The sequence below is a fragment of the Xylocopa sonorina genome, chromosome 7, assembly GCF_050948175.1.
Source record: "Xylocopa sonorina isolate GNS202 chromosome 7, iyXylSono1_principal, whole genome shotgun sequence".
Taxonomy (NCBI): Eukaryota; Metazoa; Arthropoda; class Insecta; order Hymenoptera; family Apidae; genus Xylocopa; species Xylocopa sonorina.
The window spans coordinates 12,073,716-12,090,322 of NC_135199.1; the positions used below are offsets into that span (position 1 = coordinate 12,073,716).

The 16,607-nt window shown below is 50.1% G+C and overlaps 1 protein-coding gene across 4 annotated transcripts in view; it reads right to left on the reverse strand.

Annotated features, from left to right (window-relative positions):
* Positions 1-16,607, reverse strand: part of Ubx (ultrabithorax) — a 276,625-nt gene that overhangs the window by 159,393 nt on the left and 100,625 nt on the right. The window lies entirely within an intron of this gene.

Below are 16,607 nucleotides of genomic sequence, written 5' to 3' on the forward strand. Positions count from 1 at the left end.
TTTTTATAACGGTCCGCCACTTTCCTTCGACCGACCGATTCTTTCTTACAGCTCTTTGATGCTCACTCGACTCGACGACGAGCTGCGCGACGATTCGTAAAACTATTCTTCTCTTTTCGCCCGTTTCTCCTTTTCTTTTCGACCCTCGCGTTTCGTAGACTCCGAACGATCGACATATCTTTTTGGGAAAGTACAACGCTTTCTTGGCTTCTCGGTATAAATATATAATATATATATCGTTTCCTTCGTTTTATCCTTTTGTAGGGTTGAAATAAGCGCAGTTAGGAGATTGGAGGAAAGGAATGAATCGCGATTATATCCGCAAGAGGACTTCGATAAAGTTGTTTGCCCTGGCTACGTCGGCCGTCCTGTGACAAAGGCGGATAAAGAAACGGAAAGGTGGAGAGGATGTTCCGAGCACTTGGCAAGGTCGGCACATTTTACAGCCGCAAACTCGCGCCAACTGTTCAATCTACCCGCTTATACGACCTGCTTCTTTCGCTCGCCTCGGAATATCCCCGGCCCAAATCCACCGACGCTGGCTCGAGTTATTTCTTCCAAACCTATTGACCGATCCTCCCGCTGCCCTTTCAACCATTTCTTCGGTTCGCGCGTCTACATTTCCAAGGTAACAATACCACCGGCAAAGAACCACCGTGCAACTGAACGCGCAATTTGTTCGCGTTTCCTTCCCATTTTATTCGCGATTCCGCGCGTATATCGTACATTCTTCTTCTCTTCGACTTTGCGTCGCAATCGTACACGGCCACGCAGAACGTTCAGCGATGTAACGATTTCGGTTACGTCACGAACGGATCAAAGTCTCTGGCGACTGGAGCTACACGGACGTGTAATCGACGTTTTTACACGTCGCGATAAAACATGGCGGCCGAAAGAAATATGTAAATATACGAGAAACCTGTCAACGGCTCTTCCCCTCTCCATTTTACGGTAGGTAGTACCCGGTATTCGAGCGGAATAATTTTAATCCGAACGGCAATCGGAACGGGAAACGGATCGTCGAAGGAACAGATAAAATGAATTCAAGGAGAATCTAACTAGGAACACCCTAGCGAGCGCACGGTTGTTTGTCCGCGGCTGTATTTCATTTTTCCAGCGAGTTTACTTTTCGGCCTAGAGTCACTTTCGCGTACGGACCCGGCTGCGCGACGTGTTTAAATGTACGTACACACACGGAGGCGCGTTCCTCCTTCGCGCATTTATCAGGATTTCCGAAGGAAGCCGGAGTTTTTAAGCCGCAATAAATTCCCGTTCCCGCGTGCCTTTACCGTCGCGCGAGTCTAACGTTGCTTAAACCTCGCAAAAACCGAAAGCACGAATCTCGACGCGGCTAACGTAACCGGCCTCGCCTTCCCGCGAAAAGAGAATTCGAGATTGCTCCGCGAGTAATGGATTACCCTTGGCACGGACGGCGGTAGGCGGCTCGAAATATTGATTCGAATCTCGGGAGGGGTGTAATTCGAAGGGGCAGCTGGATCTCTGCGTTTACCGAAGATGAAACGCGTACGCGTCGATTGATCGAACGGAAACCACCACCCCCCGTCGTGCAGAAATCAGAGCGACCGGTCACGACTCGAGCGAGCGTTTAAGAAATCGAAACGCGGGAATCGAGAAAAAACGAGCGAGGGTAATATACACGTGCAAGGGCAACATTCTACGGTCGAGCACGAGGGGCACGAAGGGTTGCGAGTAAGCGAGATAAAGGGAGAGAAACGAAGAGGAACGGAGAGTAAAGGGATGGGGTTGAGCACGGAGCGGTTATTATCTATCGCTCTCGTTACCACAGGTTGCTCGTAAACCGGCCGCATCAAGAGGGTGGGGCGTTTGGGTTGGAGAGCAAAAGCATAGGTAGGTAGATACCGGTACTCATATCGTTGTCGTCGTCCCGTACCCTTTGCCCGCCGCCACGGTTAAACCCCGCTCTTTCCCTCTTTCCTCGCTATTCTCATCGGTTACCCCTGCTGGATATCGCGCATCGTGCGAATGGACTGTCGCGTCGAGGGGCTACTTGAAAAATCTCAACTTACGAGCGTCTTCCTTCCAACGATCCGCCATCGATGCCGATTGCATTTCACCCCTTTTCCTTTATTACCGTTGTCCCTCGTGCACGGAGCGGAGAACATTTTCTGTTCGTTTCACAAGTGCTGTCTGAGATTTTGTCTCGATCAACGGGAAGGTACAGGTTGACGATGACTTTTCCAAATTTAGTTAGTCGAGGTTTACGAATTGGAGGAATTCTCGTTGAAGAGTGAGACACGTTCAACGTATTTATCGAGAGGTTATCCGTTTCATCGGAACGCCGAGGTATCACCACTGGAACTATTCCCACCTACCACCGAGCGGGAAGAAAAAAAAAAGCCCCTCCACCCACACTCTCGAAGCATGAAACGCGTCGCAGGATGAAAAAGAAAAAAGTCGAACAAGCCCGAGTCCCCGGCCGGCATAGAGAGGAACGCACCGACACGTCGGCCCATAATTTCAACGCGTTCGCAGTCTATAAACGCGTAGGAAACACAATGATGATCGATATTTCAAGTCGGAGCGAGGCGCGCGAGCGGCGAGGAACGCGACGCGGCAAGAAGCGAAAGAGAGACACGCGGCGGTGGCGAGGGGCGTCGGGACGGCCGGGAGGAGGTTCGCAGAAGCATCGGATTGAGATCGAGTCGCAGGTTTTTTATCAGGGCGACGTTGCACGAGCGCGAATTGCGCGTAACCCCCGCGGGGCAACAGCACGCCCGTCGCGACAGGGGGCAGCACCAACACCGTACACCGGACCCGATACTGCGTGGTGTGTAGTTGCTGCGAGCAGCCGCTGCACCAGGAACTCATAAATCTCCGGGGATATAGATGGCTCTAGTGTCGCGTGAGGTTGCAAGCTACCCCATGCAGGGTGCCATGGAACGCCCTCCCGCCCCTACTCTATCCCCGTATCCAACCCATTTCTCTCTCTCTCTCTCTCTCTCTCTCTCTCTCCCTCCCTCCCTTTCTCCAATTTTCTCTCACGCAAAGTCCTCCTCGTCTATCCGAGTCCGAGCTAAGCTCCATCGGTCTTCCTCCGTTCGAGAACGCGTCGAATTACCGGAATCCCACCTTCGAAACCAAAGGTGGCCCCTCTCTCTTGTTCTCTCCTTCCCTCTCTTCTCTTCCTCTTCGCTATCGGAACGTCGCGATATTTCACATCGTTCCGTACAGTTTGCAGCTGACTACACGGGGCCCTTGCAGCGGACCAATGCTTATCGAGCGACCATCAAGTTTGATACCAAGATGAAATTGTTTGAGAAAAGAGGCGGTTGATCTACGCTGATCCGTGGTACAGGGACTCTCTAGCGAACGGAATGGCTTCGTCCGCCCACGCACGATTATGGAAGATTCCTATGGCGCGCGTCTCGTCGACGATAGGGATGTTCCGAATCAAGTAAAAGAAGAGTACGCATCCCATTACTTTAGTATAGAATGAATACTCGTATTTAATGCAAAAGTAAATTGCTAGCACAGCAAATGATTTGTGATGTTTAAGTAGTTTACATTTCAGAAAAGTATTCTTTCATTAACATAATTAAACGTAAAACACCATTACGTTTTGATTCGATACCAATTACAGTATCGCAAACCCTTCCAGGTTTTTCTTGGTTGTTTTTGTGGGGGTGGGGGCTCTCTGTTTTATAGAGAGTTGGTTGCTATTGTGGGGGTGGGGGCTCTCCTTTAAGGAGAGTTTTGGTTGCTTTTGTGGGGGGGTGGGGAAGCCATTGCTTGGCTCGCAGTTTTGGGTTGTTTTGTGGGGGTGGGTTGGGGTTTCGCAGGGTCGCAAGGGTTAGGGTGCGCATGCCAGGGGTATCAGGGCCAGGGTTTGCATGCTAGGGGTACCAGGGCAGGGTTCGCATGCTAGGGGTACCAGGGGTTAGGGCGCTGGGGCAGGGGTATTGCTCCGTAAACGGATTTCCATCAAGGCAGGGGCGCCTTTGATGGCATTCCTAGGCTATCGTTAATACGATATGCCTTGCGATATGTCTACGCATGATCGCCAAAAAATGGTCAGATGCACAGGGGAGGGCTGTGGTCTTGCATCGACAGCTCCTGTCACCGATGACTCACCTTATATACACTGCGGTGACAACTGTCTCGCGCGAGAAAGAGTTAATTGTCGCGGCCACCTGGCGGCCACGAGATTTATTACCATAGGCTATAATCCGCGATTTTCGGTCTTATTAGGGTGGTGCTACGCGCTAGGTGCCTGCCAGCTTTGTGCGTAGGTTCGATTCCCATCCAATCAATACGAGTACATACGCGATATTTTTATTTCGATACTAAATATTTTTAATACCAAAACTTTCGTCTGCGTTATCTATGCGATGTAAAGGAAAAAGTTTTCTTATCAAACAAATCGATACGAAATAATATTGATACGAAAATACATATAAAATCAGCATAAGCAGTGTATAATGATACCTTCAATGAATTATAAAACAAGTATTTGTCTTTAATACAGTAGAATGGAACGCTACTAAGAAAATATAATACGATGAAGAAACTATTACCGTAATAAAATAAAAAAAAACTGCTAACCCTTTGCGCTCGAACGACAACTCTCACTCGCCACGATGTTTCGCGTGGCAATTCGAGCGGCTGTATTTATGCTGAATTTCGTTATCCCCAATTGATAGAAGCGAAACATTGGTTCGGGAATAGATCCCTTAGGCTGTTTCTGTTTTCGGTTGGAAAGTGACATTGTGACGTCAATTGGGGATTAAGATAAAAGTCCTCTACGACTGTAGTCGCATATCCAGCGTTAGTACAGCTTCGACGATCGAAGCAAGCACACATATCGCGAAATTTTGCGCCATTCGCTTAAAAGTTTTATATAGTGATGTAGTATCGGGTGTGAGGAATAGAAAAATTAGTGTAATAGACGGAGAACCTGGAAGTAACAACGATGGACCCACAAAATTCCGGCAATTCAGAATGTCTTGGTAAGTGTTTATGTAAAACATCACACGAAACGCAGCTACAGAACTTGAACTCCGACAATTATGTTTTTCAAATCTCTATATAAATTCATTTATGCGCGAAATCGTCTCGAGTTGCAGTACCGCCTGACTGAAAAACCAGTCGAACGCAAAGAGTTAATTCAGATTTGCTGTAAACTGACATGGATAATCTCTTGTCTAGATACTGAATAAACGGCTACACTTTTTTCTCGATACAAGTTCTACTAATTCTGTGTTCGAACATAGTGAAATAAGAAAAACTGTTGGATAGGCGTTAAAAATCGAACCCTTCGACGACGAAACATCAACGGTGGCCAGGAAATGGGGAATCTCTGACGTGCCCCCGCAGTGTTTACACCTTCGACAGTTCGAAGCGTTCCCGCACGGTCGAAATATTACCGTATCGTGCCGAAGAGTGATATCGCCGGGTAATATATCGTTTCGCGTGTTTTATAGCGGCGCGCACTCGCCCTTACGAGGTGGGTGTACCTGGCGGTGCTGACGGCTGCGCCGGTTGCGATGCGGTCGGGGGATAATATCGGACGGAAGGCAGCCGCGAGATCTTCCTCGAGCCGAAAGGGAAACAGAGAGCGTTCGGATGTTTGGTAGAGCGGAGGAGCGTAGGGCGGCAGTGACAGTCGCAGGAAACAGGACAAGCCTCTGCGGTTCGTCTGTATCAACGAGTCGGGGTCAGTGGAAATAAACATGCACGCGCGTTAAGCCAGTGATCAGACGCAGCAGCGTCCTGACTGCTACCGTCGTCGCAGATGTCGGTCAATTACACCGGCTGTAAATGGTAATCGCGAGGGCCCGTTCGAACGCGGCTCATCCGCAGCCGTAACTGAAGCTACGGTCGCACCCCTCGACGGAACGCGGAATGATATCGTGTGGCGAACGTCCGCGGGTCGTCGCGGTACTTAAACAGAGATCGAACGTCGCGGTGGGAATTGGCCAGATTCGATCTGAACTGGCGATATTTTCGAGTAACTAGGGGTATCGTATCTCCGGTCTCTCGGTTCGGGACGCGCCGGGAGAAATGCGGGAATACCTATAAGCCAACAGCGCGAAAGAGCGCCCTGCCGAGCCAGAACTGCATGTTGGTACGGCTCCAGTGTAGGAGTAAAACGAGCACATAGGTCTGAGAAGCAGCGGGAGGAAGAGAAGTCGGTGTAGGAAGAGGAACGGCCGATGGCGGAGGGAAAGAGAGGACGGGACGAGGTGGTACGCGGGTCCAAGGGCCAGAAAGCCAGAAACCAAGCAAGCCAGCGAGCCAGCCAGTCGGACCAGCCAGCCAGCCGAGCCAGAGAAAGGAGAGAGGACGACGCCGATGATGAATCACCCGCCAGGAGTGAGCAGGAGTAAAGGAGAGAGGAGCGCAATAAGAGGACGAGCCACGCAAAAAAAGGTTCAACGCTGGAACGCGCTAGAGCGAGTCGCTAACCGACTTATCTACACATCGGTGTACCAAGCCATCCACGACGCCGTTGTGTAATGGGCCATACGCCGGTATTTCGGTTGTTCGAGTCGAGCAAGCCATCCCGGCGACTGAGAATAATCTCGTGACACTTCTCGATCGTTGCCAGGCTGACGAACCGAGGGGATAAGAAAAGATGAGAACAAGGGCTGACCAATCCTTGACACCGTTGCGCGGTGTTGTTTCGCGTTGGTATTTCGAACGTTTCGGTCAAGGAAAGTTCGTTAGGCGAGCGGAGTAACGGCGAGACGAGAGTAACGGCGGCGGTTAGACAGAAGGGGTGGAAGAGAGGAACGAGCGAGCGTCCGAAGAAATCGTGAAGAGAAGTAATCGGTATCGGGGAAAACTGAATCCTTCCCGTGGGCACGTGAGCGAAGAAAATCCGAGGGGTCGAGAGTTTCCGTCGCCGAGGAAATTGGGTTCGTCGTCGCGGGCGCCGGCCGTGGGGTAGAACGAGGAAGCGAAAAGAAGTTCCCGGTATCATCAAAGACCGCGCGGATCGCCGGCGCGGGCCTGTGGACGTGCGCACACCGATACGCTTTATATAGAAGTTGCGTTCGCTCGGTCACGGGTAATGGTTTTACGAGCGTCAAGGGTGATATAAAGAAAATGAAAAACACACCGGAGCTGCTGCCAACATGCGCGGGATATAACTACGCTCCGTCGCGCCCCTCCCAAGCCGGTTCACCGCTCCTTCTTCTTAAGTTTATACACTACCCGAGTGGAAAGAGAGTCACCTAAAAATTCTAGCCCGACCGGCCTCCCTATCCTTCTACGCCCGGCGATTTAACTCCCCGCGGAGTGCGTCGCAATTAGTTCTCATATTTCGCCACCGTTCGCACCGCTGCTCCCTGAACTTTTAACGCGCGCGCACGCGCGCGCAATACCGCGGCCATGATTTACTCGCGTAGCCAAGAAGAGCATAAACTTTCCCTCCAAACTTTTATTCCATTGTCCGTTTTTAGTTGAAAACGAATAAATTACCGCGACCGCGGCCTGATGCGAGAATAATCTCTCGGGGGATCGAGCGGGACTCCCTCCAACTCCTATCGTGATTTACAAAGATGCGCAACTTTCCAGGACTAGCAGAATAGTTCAAGTGGCGTCGTAAACCCTTTTTTCCCTTGCTTCGTATCGTCGAACGAGCATTATCTTACCCCTTGCGCGGTAATTATCTTCCGTGCCTTATTAACTTCCATTCCCTTCCTCCCTGTGTGTTCCTCTGCGCATAATTTTAAGTAACTCCGAAGACGGACGGTAGAATTGGGTGAATCCTCGGTTGTTTTTCAACTTTTCCCACGGCTAGGAAGTGCATCTTTCCAGAGGGTTGGCGCCCCGTCGAGTGTATCGCAATTAGGCGGCCAGTTCACTCTGGCCATCGTCTGCTCGTAAAGTCGCTCGCCTTTATGCGCGACTAGCGGACGCGGGAAAGTTTTGCGGGGACTCGAAACTCTCGAAAGTAGTCGGTCCAATGTCGCGATGCGTGTAAGTGGGTTGCGAGCGGGGACGTCGCACAAGAGGGAAGCTGATGCGAGCGAGGGTTCCTGGGCCGCGTACAATGAACGCGGATGCACGAGGAATCTTTGTAACTCGTGGACACGGTGAAGAAACGCGTTAACGCCACCTATAACTCACGCTTCGAACATCTGCGCGGCCAATAAAATTTGTCCAACTTCCTCGATACTTTTTACCATTATTCCTTCGCGACACGTTTCTGATGTAACACGTGCTTCAAGTGTAAAAAATTGAATGCCACGTTCAGCGGGATATGAAATCATAAAAGAACGACGACGAGCGCCGACGAAATAGAAAGAAAAGACGAAACTATTAACGCGCGACAGTCGGCCGAAGTGCGAATCGCGAAATCGACGGAAGTCGGCTGCGGCGCGGATAAAGACATTAATCTCGTTTCCGCGATAAAGTAATGCGAACAATGATAAATTCCGCGCGGGATATTTATTACGTGCGCGCGGGCGCTCGTGGTCAAGGAACATTTAGCTCGTACCACTTTATTTCAACGCGATCTCGCTCCCGGGTGGTCTGTATAAATAAGCAGCCGTCCGAAACTGGAAACGGTTCGGCCGAGGCTGGGCTCCGCCGCTGGCCGATCCCTATTCGACGGTCCCCGGCTACGATTTTCACGCGTTTACTTTTTAATTAAGCGTCGGCCACGGCCGCGTTATCGCCAGGCGATTATTCCTCGCGCCACCCATTGCGATTGATGGACAACGCGAGCGAGCCGCGGACATTCCTGCCGCGTTAAACGAACCGTGTAATCGCGCACACGAGACACGTAGCAGAAATCCAGCCGTGCCGCGCGCACCCGACCGCTGCCCGTTGCTTTTTCACCCAACGGGACGAAGAAGGCGTAAAACTGCTCGTGAAACGTTTGTCGCGGCTCCTTTGCCGCGCGACAACTCGTGAAACGGTTAACGCGCTCACGGTCTCGTTTTCTTCCCTCCTCAGCTACTCCCTACTTGCTGGCTAACATCTTACGCGGGGAGGGATTTATGAATCGCGGAATTTTTAATACCCTTTCAGTGAACTTCCTGTACGAGAGATCGTTCGTTCTCCCGCCGTAGATGGTGGGGCCACGGTTGGACGGACGTTCAACTGGAGCCATTTTGTTCCAAAACAGAACTCTCTCCGTGGCGAGGTATTTTACGCGAGCAGCGGTACGAAGGAAGTAAAAAGAGATCGAGTAATGGATATATAGGTATATCGATGACGGATGGAAAAATGAAGTAGTTATGCAAGATAATTTGGCAACGTCGCAGCAGCCATCACGTTGTAGCACGAAAAGAGAGAGAAAGAGGGAGAAAACGATGAAGAGGGACGACGTAGCGTGTGTTAGAAATATCCAGCCAGACGAAGCGGAGCGTATGCCATCCTCTCTCTGTGGCTAGCCAAGACCCGAAAAAGAGAACGAAAAAAAAAAACAGGCCATGGAAGCCTTAGGTTTTGTGTTGCGAGAGGTTCTCTAGTCAGGCCGTGCCGTTGCCTCTTGTCCCGTTCCGCGACCCACACCGCCCCAACCTCAAATCCGAAACGGGGAAGGGGCATGGCAGGGCGAGACACGAGGGAGCCGCGGAGTAAGGGAGAGAAAGTAAAGAAAAGATCGAGATGGCGTTACGATTCTCCGTTTCTCTTTCTTTTTTTCGTCCGGGCGTCCGCTCTGCTCTTTCCACCGCGTGTTCACTCCCGGAGAGCCCGGGGATTCTGGGAGTTTTTAGAGTGCGGCCCCTCATTGTTGTGTAAATGTGGACCAATGGCGCCGGCAGACGGGGCGCGCGCTACCCACTTTCAAATGCTAATACAACGTTCTACAAAACCCGGGGTTTTGCGAAATTCGCGGCTTCGTTCGGGCCGCGGATCAGCGACGCTGGTTATTAAGCTATCAGGCCAGCGCGAAAAAGCCTTTGTTTATGCTTGTTCGCGCGCGCCATTTAACGCCGTAGTGCCCGCCGCGGCTCGAACTTGGTGCTTAGATTCGGTAGCGGCTATGTAAATTAAACTCAACTCTTTGCATTCGAATTTTCAACGTTATTAAGCCCGCCGGCGGCAAGCAGTCTCGAGAGTGAATTTTTAATACACAGTTTTAACGAGCTTTTTACGCGTCAAGAATTAGACAAATTATATATCGCAAAACCAGCTAGAAAAATTTAAGTATTCAACCTCTTACAGAGGGGAGGAAAAGTTATAATAACAACAATAATAATAGAAAGCACTTTACATTCCAGGTACACGAGTACGACAGGGAAGCAGTTGAAAACGAGAAACTCGTGGCAGGAAAAAGGTATTTTTCAACGAGCGTAGTTCGGTACCGATCGAATCAGAGAGTGAGAAGATGAATTCATGTGACAAGCGGGTAAACAAGCCGCGCTGTTCCCTATTCGGAATTTGTCACGACGATCTACGACGCAAACAAAAAATGGTCGCCTTTAAATAGCGCGCTCATAAAAATAAGAAAAAGGGCGGCAAAGTAAATTCAAGCGACAGCGGTATTAACGATTCGATCCGACGTCCCTCAAAATCCAATTATCCGTCCGTTGAACGACAGATAAATTTCCTTGGCGCCTCGGATTTACAGAGAAATCATCAAGATACCTCCCGATACGACCGCTCCCGGTCGTTCGTGGGTGAATTTACGACGGAAAGTAAGCGCACGCGAAATGAAAGCGAAGATAATAAGCGTGGAACGAGGAGAGGAAGAGGGAGAGAGAGAGAGAGAAAGGGAGAAACAGGGAGCAAGATCGAAGAGCCGAGGCAATCGTTTCAAGCCCAAGGCTACGATGATTCCTCGTGGAGAGATAAGAGGAGCAAGAGAGGCCTCGATAAATGAAGTATGGCATTAAGACGTAGCCGAGTACAAGGGCGCGATCTGCCGGACGATCCGGCAACTCGTAAGTCTCCCCACTCCGTGCAACCACCCTCTGGCCGGGAATCACCACCACCCCCTCCCACACGCGCTGTGTTGGCCGACGTGCAAGCGGATGTCCCGGACGCACGGGCGTAGACTTTACGAGAGTTCAAGTGGTATCAGCTAATAATGACGGTCGTAAACGTCGCGATAGAATCAACAACGAAGAGTTATTGCCAGCCAGTTACGGTGGCAGCGAAAGGCGTAAAATGGTAATGAAGTGTAATCAAAACAAATCATAAAACAGCGGACACAGAGCGAGCCAGCGCGGCTCACCCATAAGACACGGGGAGGAGCACGTTCCTCCTGCTCTGGAATTCGTACGCACCTGCTGCACACATCGTGCGCAGTACCTACCGGCGGGCGCGTATATAAATCCCTCGACCTGGTAACGTTAATTGCCGATCGAGCGTGACGATGTCGTCGAGACAAACGGATGGAAGATAAGCTTGTACGATTGTCCCCCCGGAGCTTGAAAAATCGCGCGCATTCCTGTTCTTTTCTATCGGCGATATTTGTCTATGAGGCACACGATTGGATGAACGCGAGAAATGTAGTCGTTGGATATTGGTTGGCGGTATAGAAAGGGAAACGGTGGAGGCAGTGGTTTCACGGGCAGTGACCACGTTGAAATTTTTCTAGGACGTCCCCGCGGGAGGTAGGTCAGGGTTTGATTGCAGGAAGGAAGCAGTTAGGCCCGGTTAAAGTCGTTAAGCCAAGTTTACGAGGTGTTACCGGGAGCGTAACCTGTAAATCTCAAAGGCAGCGGAGAGAGCGCGTGCCAGTGGCCGCCCTTGGAAAGGCCGCGGAAGGGGTAATGGATATAACTGGGGTGTAAGAACCGAGGTAAGACTGCTCGAGCGCTATAAACGCTTTTATGGATCGTAAAATGTCTTCCTTTACAGCCAATAAAGATCCCCGACCTACCGTTTGACGAGCAGGCAGTTGAATATATGCGGCTGCGTAAGAACGAAAGAGTTGAACGAGAAAGAGAAAGGGCGTAAGAACGAGGTGGGGGAGAGAGAGGGAGAGGAAAAAGATCGTGCATCAATCTGTCGGAATCACGCTTTACTGCGCAATAAAATCACACGCTGTCGGTACTTTATTCGGACTTCATGAGGCGGCTTTATTGGATTATTGACGGATAGCCGTGAGAATGCGTTCGTCGGGAAAATGCAGGCGATCCAGCCGAGTCAGCGCGACTGCATACACGCGCGGCAAGTAAATGCGCGGGCATGAACGAGAACGCACACCTAGATCGGCTCGGCACGGACCACGGAGCCCAGCGTTGAGAACCAGAAACATCAACGTAAGTTACTGTACGACCGCGTCGATAAAAACAAACCATAAAACGCATTACCGGCGATCATTGGACTACCGTGGAATAGCGTTAAACCCGGTAAGTAGGAGCGAGTTCTAAATTAAGTAGCATACCGATTGAGGCGTCGGTAAGGCAGAATGGCTCCGTTATCCACCGAGAATGGCTCGTCCCGTGCTGCCATCTGCGACGGAAACGAGCAATCAACGAAAAATAGCGCCGCGGAGTACTACAGAATTTTCCACCTCGAAAAGTTTCCCTCTCATCCCCCTGTTCCTAGGAATTTTCAGACCTGTCCACGATCCTGCCGACATAGAAAACCGATAAAGCAATCCTTCGTTCGCGCGAAACGAAAATTTATGGCGACGGACGGGGATAGAACGGCGAGCCAATGCGACAGAATACTCGTCGCCACGCGTCCCCGCCTTAACCACGCCCTCGGAAACAGGGGTGAGGCGGCCATAATTAAGCTCGATGTCGTTAAACCCACTAGATGGCATCGCAATACCATAGACCAAATAACGCTTCGTGCAATGTCACCCGTACCACTCGCCACCCCGTGGTTACCACTGCCATTAACTACACCTCGACAACTTTCTATGAGACAGCCACCGAAGTACGCGCGATTCATACTTCAGACTTGTACAAACACCTCTCGGTATCGCCGTCACCGTTTTTATCGATCATTACGATAACTCCAAACGCTATACGATCCTCTATCCAGATCCTATCCGAAGACGCTTGTCTTCGTACGCGAGACAGAGACTTTTGCTCAAAGGTCTACCGATGCTCGGACGAACGACGAAACTGGCCCGCAGAAATTCGTTTTTCGAGTCGAAGTCTGCAGACGCGCCGGCTGGTTCGAGAAACACGATTTCGGGACCGGGATGCCTTTAAATATTTCTAGCTTTTAGATTCGGCCGGGGGGCGCGATTTATCGTCTATACGGGGCAAACTTTCCTATAAAAGTAGATCGCCGGAATTCCTCTAAATTGCCTTTTCTTGTTCACTGTCAAAATTTATCTTCGCGTATATCTGAGCCGCGGCAACGGGACGGTCCACGGGCGAGAACGAGACGGAGTGCTGCGCGGCTCTCGTTCTTTATTTCAGGCGACGATAAGAAAAAGAAGAAGAAACAGCGAAAGAGCAGAAGGGGGAGGGGAAAAAAGAATCGGGGAGAAAGGGAGGTGACGTATGGAAACAAACTCCGGCAGTGGTCCATCAAATTCTTGGGCCGTGACTACGGGCGCGATAGCGGTGCGCGTACCGGGGCCTTCTTAATTGGCCTCCGTAGCTCCGCGTGGCTCGCGGCACCGGGCAAAAACGGGGCGGATGGCCGCCGCGCCGACAATGAAATGTAAATTTCACGCAAATTCGACGACAACCAGGAAAAAACAGCCCTGAAATATGTATATCTCATTATATTATCGAGGCGTACCGCGGTCGTGAATTTAATGGAGGGCCACCGCTCTGATATCAATGCGAGGGATTTAATGAGCGCGCGAAACAATGCAACAGAAACGCGCAAGTGCGCCCGCGTCCGCCTGCTCTAATAAATAACGTCATAAATATGTAATTAATATGGTAATATAACTCAAATCCGAATTTATCGGGCCGCTAATCGATTTCGCGTATCGATACGACGACGTACCCACCACCGGCAACCCCCCCGAGCGCTACTGTTCGAGCGTAACGCGGTTATAGTTCCTGGCAGTATTCCATGCGCCGGCTAACGATCTACTTTGCGTCGTAAAAACGTGCCCGGCACATGGTTGCGCCGATGAAGAACGTCGACGATAAAGAAAGAAGCTGGATAATAATCGTTCGGAGGAGAGAAACAACCGGTCGCTCGTTTCTGAACGTGTAGCCGATCCGACGAGTTCGCTGCAACTTTGTTGTACGAGCACTTTGGCAACATTCGCGATGCGTGCCAATAAATACGATCCTCGGATATTTCGGGGACGGTTTAAAAAAAAAATATTCCGAGAAATTCCAGTCGATAAATCAGGAACGCCATGTTTCTACTCGCCCCTCGGAAATGTAATCTTCTACCTGTTAGCTTTTCAGAAGAAGCAAGTCGAGTTTTCAACGAGCATTTAGATACGGGATAAATTAAAGCGAAGCGCGAAGTATTTTTTTTTCGTCTACCAGAGGGAAGAGGTATTTTTTCTAAACATCGTTGCACCGAGATTCTTCGATCCCCGTCCCACGGAGACTTTGATGCGGGACACGACTGGTAATGCATGCACGATGATGCACGCTGCGCAACGGCAGCCGTTATTTGCAAGGCTAAAATCCTATTTTAGGGCCGGGTAACGACGCCATGAAACGGCCCTAGAGTTCACGAGCCGAGACTAGTCCGGGTTTCACGAAAACACCGGGCAACGACAAGAGGAACGTGGAACGAGTCCATCGATTAAACATCACAGGCAGCGGGTCAGTATCGCCGAATCGGTACGCTCGGCCACAGCCTACAATTACGACGTGGTTCGTGGAGTTAATTGGCGAATTCCTACGGGCGGCGAGATACCGACAAAAGGAACTTTATAAAGTTTTCCGTTTATCTGGAAAACCAACGGCCGCGGTAGATATGATTTGCAGCCAGCCGCGAATTATCGCGCGAATTCCTCTTCCTTCGCGCCGCTGATAATGAGATTCTATACGAACTTGCTGGAAAATTGTTCGTTAGAATCGTAACCGTGTAATTAAACGTCATTGTGCGAATGAAATATTCATAGTATCCGCAAAGCATGATTCCTCGTGTAAACTGAATGGTTGCTATAAATACTCTTCGAAACCACATCCATTAATTACTTTGACGCACACTACTGATCGCGGGGTATCTGTCCAGACGCTCGGATACTTAATTTCAATTACACAATAATTACAATTAGTACACCGTCGACGAACTCCTCGGTAAAATTCACAGAAATTAGTCACCGATTTGTTAAGATCGTCGGTAAACTCGACGAGCTGAACGAACGAGGTAAATTAATCCGGAATGTTAAAAAGGAAAGACGATTACTTTAATTGATACTAAAGATTCGTAACTATCCCTATCGTCAGCCACGGTAACGATGCCCGCGGAGAACCGGCTCGTTTGGACGAGTCGACTCCTGACTTCGAGTCGACAATTAATTTCCCGACAACAACGACGGAAATTCAACGAGGGGAGAGAAAAAGTAAACAGCTGAGACGAGAGAGAGAAAGAGAGAGAAAGAGAGATAGTGGAAAGACCGAGGACGTAATAACGAGTCAAAACGAAAGCGGCACGTCGTCGGCCGGCACAAAGCGCGAGGTGCATTTCCCGGGAATCCTTTTTTCCCAGCCAAATATGGAAAGAGTCATAAAAGCCTGGCAAAGCCGGCGTACGAGCGAGGACTTTCATGAAAGCGCAGAAAAACCGTGGACACCGTCTCCTCTCGATTTTTTTACAGCCGATATTGGCTACGGCCAAGCAATTCGAAGGGTCGTTCGTTTTCTGGGAACGAACGGTCGCCCCCCCTTGGCTAAAGTACAAATTATACCGGAGGATCCCCGAGGCAGATAACGTGCAACGACAGAGAAATTGTCATCTTTTTTGGCAGATCTGTGTTTCCCTTTCTTTTTCTCTTTTTTTTCTCATCCTCTATACCTGACCGACAACTTTCTACTTTCCTTTTTGAACCACCCTCGCACCCCCTCCGAACGATTTCACTTTTTTTTTTCCCCCGTCTTCTCGTCTCTCGACCACGTGGACGGTGAGAAGATTCGAAGAAAATTTCTGTCGAACGATTTAAAGGCGAAAACACCAGGGCCCCTTTTGCCCGAACAATGTGACGAATGCAACGAAATTGAACGCAACCACAAATTGCCACCCGATCAAACCTTTTGATTGAATTGTGGCTTACAGCGTTCGTTTTACTCTCAGTTCCTGGTAAATGACGATTTCTATCGACCATCGAACTGGAAAAGAATGATCATTTCTTGCCCTTTATCCTTTTAGTCGTCCATTTGTAATCCATCTTAGATATCGCGTCCAACACGCGGGGCAACGTTTCTCGATGATAATCTCGAGAGCCGTGGAACGTAGGAAACTGCAGGGAATCGAGATAATTGCAGTCGGTTCGTTAACGCCCGTCACGCTGTCCGTGCAATAGAGAAAAATATGAAAATCACGATGGAGCAACATTTCAAGCTGGCTGGTTGCCGCGGCAACAACAACCCCCCTCGAGATGCTGGAGGGCCGCTAGAACGCGAGAGTTAAATGCACGCAAACAGAATAACTTAGGAAATTATGAAGGCACGCTCGCAGGTGGTTTATCCTCATTAAGTGTACCGGGTAAACTTAATTTTAAAGGCACGGGAACCGGCTAAAAGCCATCCACCCGCCCGTCCACGCAGCCGCCC